Source organism: Oryctolagus cuniculus, chromosome 7 (genome assembly GCF_964237555.1).
Source record: "Oryctolagus cuniculus chromosome 7, mOryCun1.1, whole genome shotgun sequence".
NCBI classification, from domain to species: Eukaryota; Metazoa; Chordata; class Mammalia; order Lagomorpha; family Leporidae; genus Oryctolagus; species Oryctolagus cuniculus.
In genome coordinates, this window is record NC_091438.1 from 16,166,590 (window position 1) to 16,182,445 (window position 15,856).

General features: G+C 46.2%; 1 long non-coding RNA gene and 1 pseudogene across 1 annotated transcript; both read left to right on the forward strand.

The window, feature by feature from the left end:
- Nucleotides 1-15,856, forward strand: part of LOC138850340 (sorting nexin-7-like) — a 415,797-nt pseudogene that overhangs the window by 280,915 nt on the left and 119,026 nt on the right.
- Nucleotides 2,295-5,384, forward strand: LOC138850484 (uncharacterized). Its single transcript, XR_011390294.1, has 3 exons — nucleotides 2,295-2,921; nucleotides 3,753-3,967; nucleotides 5,175-5,384. It is a non-coding gene; the product is annotated as an uncharacterized lncRNA (long non-coding RNA).

Consider the following 15,856-nt stretch of genomic DNA (forward strand, 5'->3'; position numbering starts at 1 on the left):
CTGATGGCCTTGTCTAAATACAGAGTTTTCAAAATGCTTCCATAGCCTAGTCAGCTCATGTCATGAGCCTTGTGTGGTCCCTGACAACATACAGAGGAGTGCTAATTGTTCAATTAACAGCAGGAGTCACTGTGCACTGACTCCCCATGCAGGACCTCTGTCCTCAATGAGTTGTATTAAGAGAGAGTTACAGTGAAACATTTCTCAAACAGTTTTTCTTCTTGTGTGGGTGTGTGTGCGCATTGTTGAAATTGTTACTTAATATAGAGTTGGTCTTCTGTGTACAAAGTTCATTGAAAATGCATCTTAAAGGAGAATGAGATTGAGAAGTAGAGAGGGAAGAGGAGCTGGGCTGGGAGTGTGGGTGGTACCCTGGGTATGGGGAGAAGAATAACTCTATTCCTAAAGTTGTCTTATGAAATGTATATTACTTACAATAAATGAATGAATAAATTTTTTAAAAGAAATGTTAAAAATTAATTTTACAATGAAAGTAAAAGTGAATAGGTACTTTGAAAAAATTCTCCCTTCAGGAAATTTAAAATGAAAATACATTTTTCCCTCCACAATTACTGTTTATTTCCCTAATAAAATGGTATGAATAGATAATAAAAAAAAAGACATCATGGAGTCCATGTTGACCAAGAAGCTACACAGGGAGGCCCCTGCCAAAGCAGTCCAGGTCTGAGCTGCTCAGGTAAGGCTCTCTGTGTAGGGCAGGCAGGTGGGGATGTGTGTCACTAGTGGGCAGCCCAAATCAAAAACTGAGCCAGCCTGTGCCAAACAAGGGCAGAGAGTTACAGCAAAGCCCCATGTCTCAGACGTTATGAAACAAGGAGGGAGCAGAGGAATCTGAATTCAGAGCTGCAAGTGCGGAGAGTCTGTAAGTAAGGTGTCCAGGTGGATGGGCTCCCATGGGGCCCTCCTGTTTACTCTCTCTTCTGCAACAGGAAATCCCCATGGCTGTGTTTCTGGGAATCCAGTCACCAGTTAGCTTTGGTCCTCTGTAGGTGGTGCTATGCCTGTTCTCTCTTCCTCCCGTGTTCTCATGGCTCCCTTAGTGTGGAGGTGCTTTTCTGTGGGCACTCACCTCGAGATGGAGCTGCATTGGGTCTTCTCAGGGGAGGTAGAGGGGATGCTGGGCTCCTCTGTTTGGTCATCTTGCAATCAATCCTCATTTACCCTTAGTCACCATCACCTCCCGATATAGAAGACTCATACTTAGCTTGGCCCTGCCAGACCTTCATTCTTGTTTCTTGCCATGTAACCCCTGTGTGCACCATGAATCCCAGTCACTGCACTGTACACTGTGTGTCTTCCTACATGGAAATGCCTGTGGCTGGAAGAAGGAACTGAATTAGCACATTTATGAAGGCGAGAAAGGAAGAATCCTTGCACTGTTGATAGAACATGACCTGAATGGAATCTCAGGAATTGTGACAAGATCTTTCTCTAAAAGTGGGAGCAAGGCCTTGTGTTGCCCTTTGCTGTTCTTGGCACAGGTATTTCTCCAAACCTGAGTGGTGATGCTGGTGGAGGGCTCTATAAGGCATTGTTATGAAAATCTGTGGAAACACAGAGAACCTAACACTCATCCCTTCCCATCTAGAACTTTCTCCACGCTTGCACCTTAGGCATTGCCATGGCATCCTTGAAGATCAGGACCAAAAACTTTCCCAGTTACGCCCAAAGGTGCAAAGGTGGAGAAATCTAGCCCACATCCTGCAGCAGTACCTGAAGGACGTGCTCACCGTGCATGACTCTGAGACCTGTATGGGGCAGGGCTTCCAACGACTGCTCACTGAGGCTGTCCGGCTGTCAGCGTGCCTTGAGGACCTGCTTGGAGCAGGTAAGCTGGGCACAGGCTGTCATCTGAGAAGCCTCAGGGGTTCAGATGCATTCATCTCTGCCATGGGCATTTGCCTCAGATCTTCTTGGTACTGAACATGTGTACCAGGACAAGGTCAGCACTGCTTGGGAAAAACAGATAGGGGCAGAGAAGTCTTTCAAGTTTGCAGTATCCCAAAGGTCTCCTCCCTTCCTGATTGTGCTTGGCCATTGGGGGAAGAGGCAGGGTCCATCCTCATATCAAGACCAGAAAGACCTTGTGAAGTGAGGCCACTGTTAGGCTGAACAAAGTCACTGAGCTAAGTTGAATGGAAGCCTCCAGCTCTCTGATCAGTGTGGTTTTCAAATGGTAGACAGCTGATTGCTTTCTCCATCCAAGATTTCTCTCTCCTCATTCACTAGATGGACCAAAAAATCTGGTGTGGAGCAGATGTAACCATCAAAGGTGGAAGCTGTTGCTTGTAGGTTTCCCAATAGGACAAAGGCCCTCCTCTCCCTGGGAGTGCCAGACCAGGCACTAGAGTTAGTAGAACTTCAGTGAGGAAAGCTGTTGAGAAGGGACTCGTAACACAGAGAGAATTTCCTCTAATGATACAGCAGAGAAAACGTGGAGGGCCTGTGAGGGAGGGATGGAAGTCGGGTTCTTTGCTTCTTCCTGACAGCTGGAGGTTCTCTGTGAGACCCATGGGAACATAGAACCCATGCCTTGGACTCCCACTAGTGGCAGGATGAGGGATAACAGGCAGAAGTCCCAGGGAAGCTTGAGAAGCTTCCAGTGATATGGGAGCGAAGGATGTTGGCCTAGTTTCAGGCAGAATCTGCCATGGTTCTGATCTCCAAGTGCAGAGACACAAAGCCTGATGGACCACAAGAGAATGGCAAGGCGTTTCTTTAAACACAGAACATTTGAAGTTTTTGTCCACTATTGGCCCATAAGTAGATATTCATATGCACACAGAGGCCACCTTGATTGTAGTGGGGGTGGTGATATTATCTGATTGGACATTTCTGAATTTGTTTACAGAAAATATTGAAGAGGAGGAAACACCAGCACAAGGACCTGTTGCTGACAGGTAATAGTGAATGATTAGGAGCTGGCAACAAATGGGTGAAGGATGCACAGGGTCTCCTAAAGAATAGAAAAGGGGCCGAGGCAGTCATGGAGTTAGACACACGCAGAAACACAACTGCAGATTGTGTTGAGTCCTTCCTTGCCAACTAGGAAATCCCCCTGTTAAAGTAGGTGTCTGTTGTCCTAGTCCTAGTTGCTGATAGGATCCATCATGAACTCACAGCCTTAGGTGTTGCCTGCACACAAAGGGAACCTCTGTTCTCTGCTTTCTGGAAAAGGGAGGAAGATGCACATCTGCTTTCTACAGAGTTAGCTGAAGTTCTCATCAGAGAAAGCTAGCAAAGAGGCAATGTGCAAAGGGAGCAGTTAGGAAGAATCCAGCCAGGTTCAACTGCAGAAAAGCACCTCTACAAACCATGTTTGCTGTCCTGTGACTTGGTTAAGAGAAGGCCCAGAAGGTAGCACATCTCTAGAATCTGCCAAGCCCCTAGAACCTTGATCACATGGCTGCAGGACACTGCAACAACCCAACCTGAGCATAGGGTGTCAGCCCGTGCAGCTGTCAATGTGTGCTTGTGCTGTGACTGTGCCATGAAGCGACAGTGGAGGCTGCTTCCTCATTAGCTGCTGTGTATTGAGTGTGATGAGCAGAGGCTGATCTCTTCCCAGGCCCTCTCCCCCTAGGCAGCCACACGGTGTCCAGAGTGGAGGGAACTGCCTCTATGCTGTCTATGACCGATCCCTTATGCACCCCATGCAAACCAGCCACCTCCTTGGTGTCTCTTCCTTCTTGGTTTCATCTCTGTCATCCTTATCCCACCTGGCTTCTCAGGGAGCTCTTGGAAGTGGATGAAATGGAAACCCCACAAAATTCACAGCAGGAAACATCTATCACTGGTGCTGTTGACCACCTGCCGAGTGACTCCTGCCTGCCTGAGGGCACTGTGCAAATGTCTCCTGATGCTGAGGACACCCACAGTGTGCTAGGTGTAGACGGGGAACACACTTGTTCACACAAGAAAGAAGAACCTGTCACCGTTCTCCCAGGTACCCTCTCCATTCTTTGTACACAATAACTCTTACATTGATTAGGGTCACTTTTGAGCAGAGGCCCTGCAGACACAAGTTGGTTTCAATCAGGGTCCAGGTTGTGGCACTGAACATAGACATCAGGAGAGTCAAGGAGCTTCCCTCCCCTCAGATGCCTTTTGTCTCACTGCACCCTAGCCTATGGGAACATACAGAGGCCCTGTGTAGGAAGTGCCTTTCAGACACTCTAACGTAGAAATCATGCCTGCTGTCACATGCAGTGATATCATTCTGTTCTACTACTGCATCCCTGGAGTTCTAGTCCCATGCAGGCTTTGGGTAACACTTCCCATGTGTGGGCCAAGTTGTGATCCTAGTTTCCCTACTTCCATCCCTAGTCTCTACCTCCTTTAATACAGCTTATCTTAGCTATGCAATCATCTCAAAACCAGGATATAAAGTCTTTTATACTGTACTTCCTGTACAGTTCAAAAAACATAGCTGAGTCCAGGAACGTCCCTACAAAATCAATGTTCAATGTTTCTCTATAACCGCATAGATTTATTTGTGCGAGGTACTATGGAGTTCATTCAGCCTTCTGTAGAAACTCCTCTACCCTTATTCACCATGATCAGTCTGATAGGATGAGTCAGTAACATAGCAACACTCCTAGATTTTAGATACATAAATCCTAAAGGGCCGGGGGAGAGAGCTCTTGAATTGCTTGTATTGTTCCCATAGACAAGAGGGAGATTATTCATGAGCAACTCTTAGAATAGCCAAGATTCTGTGTGGCATCACACAGGTTTCAATTCCAGGGCATCAGACTCCATGCATAGCTCTCTCCCAGTGTTCTACCTCCTCTCCACAGTCAGCAACCTGGATCCTTTAATGAGAAAGCCTGACAACTGCAGTTTGCCTCCTAGGAAGTTCTTGGGCTGTGAGCTTAGAATCCCTGAGGACCATTGCAGGCAGTTTCTAAGGGTTCTGGACAGAGGTTATTGAGATGGTGATCCAACTGTGAACAGGGAGATTTGACCCCTTGCCCAGGATGGCTCACCAAGCCCATCTCCTGATGTCGACTTAGTCCTCCTGGAGGATTTCTGTCACAGTCTCCTGTTCTCACACGAGAACAATCTGTCCCCTTGGTAGTAGTGGCCATTGGATACCCATATCTCACCCAAAACCTGCTTAACATGGTCAATCTCTCTGAATTTGTTTGCAGAAAATCAATATCACGAAGTGGAGGTACAAGAGCAAGTTGTCACATACACTTCCAGGTAACTCGGAGGCAGAGCAGACAGTGTAGTATGGACTACTAGGGAATCAAAATGCTGGAGAAACTAGTAACTAGAGCCAGTTGGAACATTCAGCCAATGATGAAATGGCTCTTTTCATAACGTTCCCTTTTGTATTGTTTCCCTCTATATTCCCCCTTTGAACATCCTTCACATATTTTTACCTGTAGTCTGATAACAAAGTCACTTCTGTACTTGTGATGCGTGTCTTCAGTGTCTCTGCCCTCCCATCTCAGCAGGGAGCTCCCAGAGGAGCAAGAGCAGGAAGATCCAGATGACTCACTGGACGAGTGCTACCTCACTCCCTCGATTTCTCCAGTCGTTTCTGAGCTTGACCATTCCACGTGGAGCAGCTGGTGCTCCCTGGAGCAGCAGGACATGCTCTCTGCTCCAGATGCAAATGGTGAGTCCCCCACTGTGAGGTGATACAACCCCCTCTGCTAGCCAAGGAGCCTGCACTATCCTTGCACTCCTCACTCCCACCTGACTGAGAGGGCTCCTGCACATGGGATGGTCTGAGACGTTCTCAGCAGCTGTTCTTTTTCAACCAGTCTGTTGCACAGGTGTGGTTGGCCCATCCAGCCTTGCTGTCCTCCCATTCCTTGTGTAGCTTTGTCACTCAGATTCCAGTGCTCAGTCATTGCCAGAAGAATGTCACAGATGCACACCAACCTAAGCAGCACATCTCATGCTTGTCTCTGCCATCCGTTCCTAATGAAGCAGACCCCTCTGCCCCCTGCAGTGTTGATCACATGAGTCATTCCCCATCCCTGTCATGTGACATTGCTTCCTGTCAGAGCCAGCAGCATGCTCCTCTCCATTGCAGTCAAGATACTCCCCCTGTTTCATTGAACACAACCACGTTGTCTGTCCCTTCAACATTGGCATCATTTCACCTACCACACATACAGAATGTTCTGCCATTCCTTTAGTAGTGTGTCCCCAGGCTGCAAGTCTGAAACTTGTGCTTAGAGATTCCATGAGTAGCCAAGTTTTCTCTTGTGCTGCACACATTCACTCTGATACCCAGAACTGAAAATTCACCTGTTCCACCTTTTATCTTATCCTCAATGCACAAAATGTGGTAAACCACAAACTACCAAGATAGCTTGTTTGAGAACCATGGGCACTGCACTTCCTCTCATGGAAAGGAATCACACTAGGAACCAAGCATCTCCAGAGAATATTATTTTAGATTTGATTTTACCTTATGAAAGGCAGAATTAGAGAAACAGGGAGACAGAGAGAGAAACAGGGAGAGAGAGAGAGAGTCAACTCTTGCATACTCTGGTCTGCTCCCCACATGGCCACAATGGCATCGACTGGACCAGGCCCAGGGAGGAACTAGGAGTTTCCTCCAGGTCTCCTTCGTGGGTGCAGGGCCCAAGTACTGGGCCATCTTCTACTGCATTCCCAGGTGCATTAGAGGGATTTGGATCAGAAGTAGAACAGCCAGGACTTGATCCGGCATTGACATGGGATCCTGGGGTTAAAGGCAGCAGCTTTACCTGCTTGCCACAGCACCCACACTTGGGAAAATTTGTTTCATTTGTGTAGGGAATCAGGTCAGTGATTATTGGTGTGATGACTGGAGGAATAGGGAGCTTTACCTCATGTGTCAAGAAAAATGAACAAGCTAGTTCCCTCAGAAATGACCTCCACCCTCTAGACAATTCCTATCTGAGGAGTCGGCAGTGACACTGAGGATACTGGTGTGCTGTGCTAGAGCTGGACAGTGCATTGTACAGGCTTTGAGGGGATCATCCTAGATGACTGTGCCTATTTGAATTCATTTGCAGAAAAGGAACATGACAATGATGAAGTGCAAGAGGAAGCACAAGCCCTATCACACTCCAGGTGAGTCTTAGGAACCCTGGGCAGTGAGCTTAGTGCTGACACGGGCAGACTCCAGGTCCAGAGAAGAAGAGCAGTGCCACGGTGCATCTCCCATCCATTGAGCCAACCCAGCGGTACCCCGTCAGCACTGCTGTCTGCCATCATTAGAGTACTAGTCTGGGTTTCCACTTCTCCCTACCTTTTCCACGTAGTGACCTGCAGCAAGCTGACTCCATGAAGGAGCCTCTCCAGGGATTCCTTGCCATCATTGCCCCTCTCTCACGTGCAGTGAAGGGCAGGGTGCTGCTCACAGGTCTCCTCTTCTCATGAGCTTCTCTGCACCCCATTCATCACGTGAAACCACCTGACAGAAACTAGTGCCTCAGCACTGAGAATAAGACTGACGGCTAAAGCTGTGATAGTCTCCAGTATCCCACAAGGGGAATTCATTGACTCTGCATGTAGTTTACATAAATCTGTTGAAGCCAGTTTTCATTTCCCAAATACTCATGGGTACTAGTGGACCAACTGAGAGTCATTTCTCCAGGCTGAGATCCTAATGACCTCAAAACAGAGGAAATCCTCTGTTTCTCTCTGCTTCTGTCTCCATGCCCTGTCAATATCTCTGCTACTCACCTATCACCTCAAACCTAATACTCTTTCTCCAAGAAGAAGAAGTTCTGTTTGCCTGTTTACTTTTCATTGACTTCAAGCAGTACAAATAAGCATAAAGAAGTCTACAAGCACACATAGATTTAATATTTGGCTGTAGTTTATTCGTGTGTAAATATTATATATCTACACATACTTACTATTCTCAGTGAAGGCAGTGGGGTTTCTGTTTTATCTGGCTTTCTGTTTGCCACGTGCTTCCTATGAGCACTTCATTTTTCCTCACATGAAAGCTGCCCTGTGATAACGTTCAGTTCGTCTACTCCAGGTGGTCAGCAAGGAGCCTCCTCAAATGGAAGACATTGCATCCTGTCTGCACCGTTAGTAGCCAGTCTTCCCCAGATAGGGACAAAGTTGTGGGTGGCCCCTTGCTCAGCCCAGCCACTTCTGGAAGCCTCCTCTTAGAACAGCTTGGAAAGGGGCTTTCTGTTCCCTTTCTGTTTCTCACCCACCTTTCCCTCCCTCCAGTCTCATCAGGGAGATTCCAGAGATTGAAGATCAAGATGTCTCACAAGACTCTCACGGTACGTGTTTGACTCCTGCACTTCTTCCAGAAGCTTCTGACTGGTCCCATTCTAGGAGCACCTGGTTCTCACTGGAGAAACAGCCTGTCTGCTCTGCTCTTGTTGTAGACAGTGAGTGCTCCATTGTGAACGGGAACACTCCACTGGTCTCCCAGGTGGCCTCTGTAGTCTTGGGTTGCTGCACCTGTGTTGGGTGAGACAGACCACTGTGCACTCAGTCCCTGGGCACTTATCTCAGTCTGGATGTGGCTCTTGGATGGAGTTTGCTCATAGTCATCCAACAGGGGAATCCCTTGGCTGTCACCAGGCCCACTTTCAAGGTGCAGCTTTTGATGTCAAGACAGGGAAGGAGTGGATGGGAATGCAGGATGGCAAACACCAAGCCACCACCATTTCTCTGGGAGAGGCTTCTTTAACAAGTTGCTGTGATGCTCTTAATTTTAACAACAGTTGCAATTGTAAACAGCATCCTCCAAACTTCTCAGGCTTAAAGCTTTGGCAGTCTGTACAATGTTTCCTTAGTTATCTGACACTAGGTATCCTTGGTCGGCAGACTCTGTTTTCTCTGAAGCAGCTTGGTGCTAACCACAGCAGTCCAGTCCCGCACCTGTGTCCATGGTGTGGTTTTCATCTTCTGCTTTACAGCACTGAGTTGTGCTCATATGAGGTTTGTAGTTTTAATCCAGTGTCTACACTCGGCATTTTTTTCTCCTGTAAAGCCTCCATAATCTTGCACCAGGACAGGAATCTATTCAGTATCTGAGTGAGGCTGAGGGGTCCCTCACGTCATCACAGGCAGAGTGCCTCTTGTTGAGTAGGAGCCCTGGAGTATGGCTTCATGGGGGGGACAGAGAAAAAGTCCAGTTTCCTTGAATCTGAGCTTTGATGAGGTTTTACACTTTCTCTCAGCAGGAATCTTTAGGGTTTGAGGCACCTTCACTCATCAAGTCATTCTGTAGGAAAATCAAAAAATCCAGATGCCCTTCCCTGTACTCAATGTTCTGCAGTAGAATTGACAATGACAGTTCTCCCCGCCCCCTCCAGTGCTATAGATCAGCAGGCACCTTTTCTTGGTGAGACCATGCGCTTTTCCTCTGTACAGAGGTACAGAGATGTGCGTCATCCCTGAGCAGGGTCAGCAGCTCATTGTGGCGCTCCAGATATAGCTCCAGCTCAGGAGTGCCCCATGGCCCTGAAAGTTCCTGTTCTCTCCCCACGGGCTTTTTGCACTCAGGGTCCCAGTGAGGCCTTGAACTAGTCTTTGCCACAGACCAGTGGTTGTGTGGCTTTGTCTCAGAAACACCCTGTGCCAGGGCTGGGCAGTCATGAGGAAGCAGGCAAGTGCACAACACTGTCTCAGGAGGCAGATGTGTGTGCTAGGCCAAAGCAATGCCTTACCTCCCACTGGGATTTCTTCCTGACTTTTGTGTTTCACCTTAGCTTGTCTCTCCATTCTTCAGGTGCCTGTAACTAGGTTCCCACTTCAACTGACCAGAAAAGTGATGGCCACATCATGTATATTATTATCTATATGACAGGCACTGAAGGCATATATCCTATGAATTGATGTGCTTGGTGTATGTTCAGGAAAGCATGTGCATGTATGAAATGCATGTGTTCTTGTGCTAGTGTTGTTCATTCCAGCTGTGAGTGGTCCCCTGTCCTTGTCTCTCATTACAATGCCCTCCAGGTTAGATGATTCTGCTCCATCCCCCCAAACCTTCAACAGATACACAGTGTGGTTTCTGTGCCTTAAAAGCTTAAGAGCTGTGTGTTTTATTAGTCCAACGTTCTTGAATACTGTGATCATTTGAGCCATGTTTATTACTTTTGCCTAGTGATAAATTATCAGTGAATATGTATAAAATCAACCTGAATGAAAACATTTTAGTGTCTGTGCAGATCTCATCTCCCACTTCGGACATGACTGTTCAGGGCCCCTTTCCTTACTTGTGGTCCCTCTGCTGCAGGCCTGACTGCCAGAGAGAGAGCATGAATACCAATCCTGACGGCTGTGGTTCTATTTCAGAACTGAGTTTTGTGGCTGCTGCTGAGAGGAAGACCCGTTCCCAGCTGGAGGGAGGTCCTCACAAAGATCCCATCACCAGCAAGTGTGAGAGTCATAGCATCAGCCCCAGCGATGTCCCAAGTACCCCAAAAGAAAATGTTATCAAAGGAAAATGGAAGCCCAGGAAATGCAAACTGGCCTGCCGGTTCCCCGGCCTGGAGATGAAGGGAAAACCACAGCCCACAGAGAGGAAAATCACGTGCCAATTTCCTGGCCAGGAGATGAAGGGAAAACCACAGACCAACATGTGGGCACTGACCTTCAGATTCCTGGGCCTTCACGCCTAGACAGAGGTAATCCTGTGTGTGTGTCTTAGGTGTATGTATTCCTTCTTACACTGCACACAGATTATACCTCATTTCTATTTGTTCAGATAGGGTAGAACTGTAACCTCTCTGTTTGGATCAATAATTTGAAATAGAAGATACAGTAAGAAATCCTTGTCATGTAGAAACCTGACCCACAAAATAGGATACCTCCCCTCATAATCAAGTTAAAATGTTTACAGTTGAACTTCTCTTCCTAAAACATGCTGCTTACCATCCACTCACTTGATTGCAAGTCCTCTATTGGGTTGAGAAATACACATTGAACAATCACATTTTATCTCATTTTATTCCTAGGCCAATTTCCAATGCAGATTCTTAGGTCTCATTCTCCCATGTTTGTCCTCCCCTCTGACCAGTATACAAACAGGATATTCTCAAAAAGAAAAATTCTTAGGGGAACTGAAAAAAAAAATGGGAAAACTCTAGGATGACTGAAGAGTGCCTGTTTTAAAGTTAATGTTTCCTTCAGAGTTGAGTGAGTGAACTATTAGGCACATAGCAGAATGGTCCTAGGTGTAACTAGATGTGGAATCATCTTCAGAGAAACTTGGTGTCTGTTCTATTGACATGAGTTGTGCTGTGGTTACACTCCCAGCTCTCTTTGCTTCCTGCAGAACACTAATCCATTTCTGATGCCCCAGAGAGCAGGAGGAAGTGGGGTGACATCACCCACTCCTGGTTGGGAGAGGTCAAGGGCCCTGGTTCCCCAGCACTGCAGAGCTGGGCTGGAGTTCAGGGCAGGACTCTGCTCATTTGGCTGCCGCTTCCCTCTCAGCAGCCCAGGGCTCCTCTTCAGCCAGTCTCCCCACTGGAACTGAGTTTGCCTGGCCTCTGCCCCACTGTGGCCCAGATGCAGGCTCAGCTCTCACCTGGACCTGACCCTGCTCTCCTTTGATTTTTCTTCTCTCCCTCTTTCAGATCCCAAGTACAGTTGGAAGGACAGAACAATATTGCTGATTGTAACATCCCCACCTCTTCCAAACATCTAACACAGGAGCTCCGCTTCAACAGCAACCAGAACACCAAGAACGCAATTTCAACACCATGAACTGCCCTCGGCTATTTTTATCCACTAGGCTGCTTCCCTGAGAGCTGGCACAGTCTTCCACCTCCAATCCGAGTGAACACCTAAGGAGACCCAGGCCTGACTCCACAGCTGCTCTAGAGAGAACACCACCTGGCTCCTCTCCAACTGCCTCCTGTAGAGATCTGAGGTCAGGAGGAGCTGGAAGCAAACAGCACAGGACCCTGGGCACACACTGCCTTTGGATGGGGCGAGCTCAGTGTGGGCAGTGTCAGAGACACAGCGCCCTGCACACAAGGCTGCATGTGAGCAGAGGAGAGGATCCGATTCTGCAGGACGTGGACCCTGACCCAGACAGCTGGCCCTCTCCTTCACACAGCCAACGTTCTGCATAGAGGACAGCAGGAGGAGGAGACTTTGGGGCTCAAAAGGACAGGAAGGGTCTCTTTCCTCCTTTTGAACCCCAACCATCTCCCCCTTCTGCTGTCTTCCATGATGGGAATGCTGACTGTGTGAAGGCACAGGCCAGGTGTCTGGCTCGGGGTCTGCATCCTGAGGACCTCTGATGCTTTCCTCAATTTTACACTCAGCCTCACTCTTTGGCCAAGCACCCGATGCAGGGATGCTGTGTGCTCCCTCCCACATCCCCGCAGGAGGCAGAGAACATCTTGTGTGCCCATCAGGTCCCCTGACCCTGGCATCGGTCAGTTGGTGAAAGCTGTCTGTTTATCTGTACATCCTAAAGATGTGCTCCTTCCTCTGTATCCTAACAACTGTGGAGAGGGTGACCCCTCAGAGCCTGAGCAAAAAGGGAGTGAGCAGCAGCCTGGCAGAGGTCCAGTCATCAACACAAGAGGCACCCTTCCATGGGCATGATAACAGCAAGTTCATGGTGATGAATGCAGCAGTGTGGCCGGGAGGGCCCAGGTGGGCAAGGTGGACTGAGCCTGCATCAAGGAACCAGACACCTCTCTGAACACTCCTCTCTCCACGTCCAGAGTCAGGCAGTGCAGATGCGGGCAGGACCTCGTCACAAGGACGCTCATCTCTTACAGCTGCTGGTCCTGCCAACTCCACTCAGTGTTGCAGGAGAACTGGGGGCTCCTGATGCAGGACGTGGGCCAAGGCATCCAGAGCCCCAGCAAACAGCAAGGCCGTGTTCCTGCTGGCCTGAGGCAGCTGCAGGATGAGAAGGGGCCATATGCCTGTCCCCACCCCGACATGGAAAACTGAGTCCTCACAGATTCTGGATGCCCGCTGCTTAGTACGTGCTCCTGGTGAAAGAATAATCCGAGCCAATGGCACCGCTGCCCTGTGGTGGACCTGTTTCTCACAGCTACCATTCTTACTTCCACTGTCTGTCATACCTGTGATGACACAATTGTTTTCCTTTCATGAAAATTGGGATCCTAGGGAGGGAATTATGTTTCCACCTGAGTGTGCCTCCTCTCAGTGTAACAGCTGCCTTAGACACCCTGTCAGCACATCTTGGGCTCCTAAAATCTACAACTTCTCATTAAGATATCGCTGTCCAGGCCCAGAAGTGTTTCCAGTGTCCAGGAGTGTAACTGAAATCTCAAAAATTTTGATTCAGGTCCCAATATGTATTCCCTGTTTTAGTTAAGTGTTTATAAAAAGAAAAATTCCAAAAAAATTTTAAAAATTTGAAAAGAAAAAAAAATTTTAAGTAAAAATAGAAAAGAAAAATGGTACTGCTTGTTTTTTTAAAAGGAAAGATTAAAAAAAATTTAAAAATTGTTAAAAATTTTAAAAAGAAAAAATTAGAAAAAATGTCATTTAAGTGTTTTTGAAAGGAAAATACTGAAAAAATTAAAATTAAAAATTTTAAAAACTTTAAAAGAATAAAAAACAAAAAATAGGAAGATAGTAATAGGAAAATTAAAATGCCACTTCATTTTAGTAACTTTTTAAATAGGAAAAAGTTAGAAATATATATAATTTAAAATTTTTTCAAAAATTTGAACTCAGCAAAAAAAGTAAAATTCCATTTAAGTTCAGTGTTTTTGTAAATACAAAAATGTTAAAAAAATTTTAAATTTAAAAATGATTATACTTTACAAATGACAAAAGAGAAAAGCAGTTATTCAGACAAGTGTAAAATGTCATTCCTATTCACTGTTTCATTTAATGGAGAAAATGCCAAATAATTCAAATTTAACAACTTTGCAAAAATTTGAAACTTAAAACAAAAATAGCAATACTAAGGAAACAACGTACAATGCCAATTCAATTATCTTTCTAAATAAGAAAATGCTACAAAGAAATGAAAACATTTCAAAACAAAAAGAAATTACCAAGAAGAAAAAAATAAATGCCACTTCAGTAAAATGCCACAATGCAACAAAAAAAAATGTAAAAAATTTTTTGGATTTGTTTGACAACTCGAATTGGTTCTCAACAACTGACCACTGATGATGACAAGTTATTCAGTACCTCCAGAACAAACCGCCTGGTAATTTATGCCAAGAGACAAATCAGCAGTCATCTAGGTTTTACCTTGGATACCACTTTCACCAGCCCTAACTTAGGTGAAAATCTCTGCAGAAATTTTACAAACTCTTTGCTGATTTTGATACCTGCTTTTACTTTTGTTCTGTAAAAATCATACACTTTGGATAATAAAATTTCAGAGTTGAAATAAAAACTTTGGAGAGTGCTGCTTGGAAGATGTATAAATCTCCTGTTTGAAAATGGGCTTCCTTTAACAATTTTACCATGCGTTAACCATTCATGCCTGTGTCAGTTATTATATTCCAGTCTAATACTAGATTTCTAATAGAATTCTTCCTGAAGACTGGATCCTGGCATTCTGTAGTTCAAAAGCATTCTCACCCCAACGTGGAATGTTATTGCAAATATCCTGTTAGCCCATACCATTGGATTTTTTTTCTCTATCATTGGATTTTTTAAGTTCAGTGTTATAATACATTACATCTCATATTGGGTGTGTCAATTTTTTACCCTTGTATCTCTCTCTCTCTCTCTCTCTCTCTCTCTCTCTCTCTCTCTTTATATATGAAGTAGACTGCTTTTCTCAAGCTATAGCAGAGAGCCGGATCAGAAGAGGAACAGTCGGGTCTTGAACCAGAGTCCACATGGGAAGCAGGCACTGTAGGTGGAGGCAAAGCCCACCCTACCACAGTGCCAGAACCAGGTTTTCCAATATTTAAAGAGACTGATTTATTTATCTGCAAGGCAAACATAAGAGAGAGGGAGAGCTACATAGAATGAAACACACACACAGAGATGTTCCATCTGATTCATGTCTCAAATGCCTGCGGCAGCCACGGCTAAACCAGGCTGAAATAAGGAATCCAACAACTTGAGCCATCTGCTTCCTTCCATTACTACAGGAAATATGGCTTAGAAGCAGCTGGGTCTTGAACCAGGCACTCTGATATGGATGATGCTGTCATATTGATGGCTTTACCCAGGGTCCCACGATGTCAGCACCTGCCTTCTTTAAAAAAAAGTTTATTGAAAAGCAGCATTACAGTGAAGAGGCAGAGGATGAACAGTGGGAGAAAAGGGAGAGGGAGGTGGTGGTGCTGGGGTGGAGAGAGAGAAATACCTTCCATCTACTGGTTCACTCCCCAAATGCCTGCAAATTCAGGAAAAACCTCTTGGCTGCCTTGAATGTTTCCATTCCTGCACTTGGGACTCCAGGCCAGAATCAAAGTGTCTCTCCTGGAAGGCCAGCCATCTGCCAGCAGGTCTTGGGACTTCCTAGCCTACATGACCACATGACACAGTGCCTTATCCCATGATGCCCTTGGGATCCATGGGACCACAAGTGCAGGTTCCATTCGCAGTGATTTTGAAAATTGAAAAAGAATGCATCTGTACTGTCCATATACCATCTTTTTCCCCTTGAATTCTTCTACACACAGTATACCATTTATGTCGTAGTATCTTTAGGTATTATAAGATATCTAGGGACAACTGAAAACATATGGGAGAATATTTGGTCCAATGCAAATGCTACCCATTTATGTACAGGACTTTAGCAATGGTGACTTTAGTGCCTGCAAGTGATCCCAGACCCCATCTGACATAGAGCTTCATGGACAACTGTCCATATTCCATAAGTCCTTGCAGGGTCTCACCAGACACAAATTATCATCCTGAGACTTGA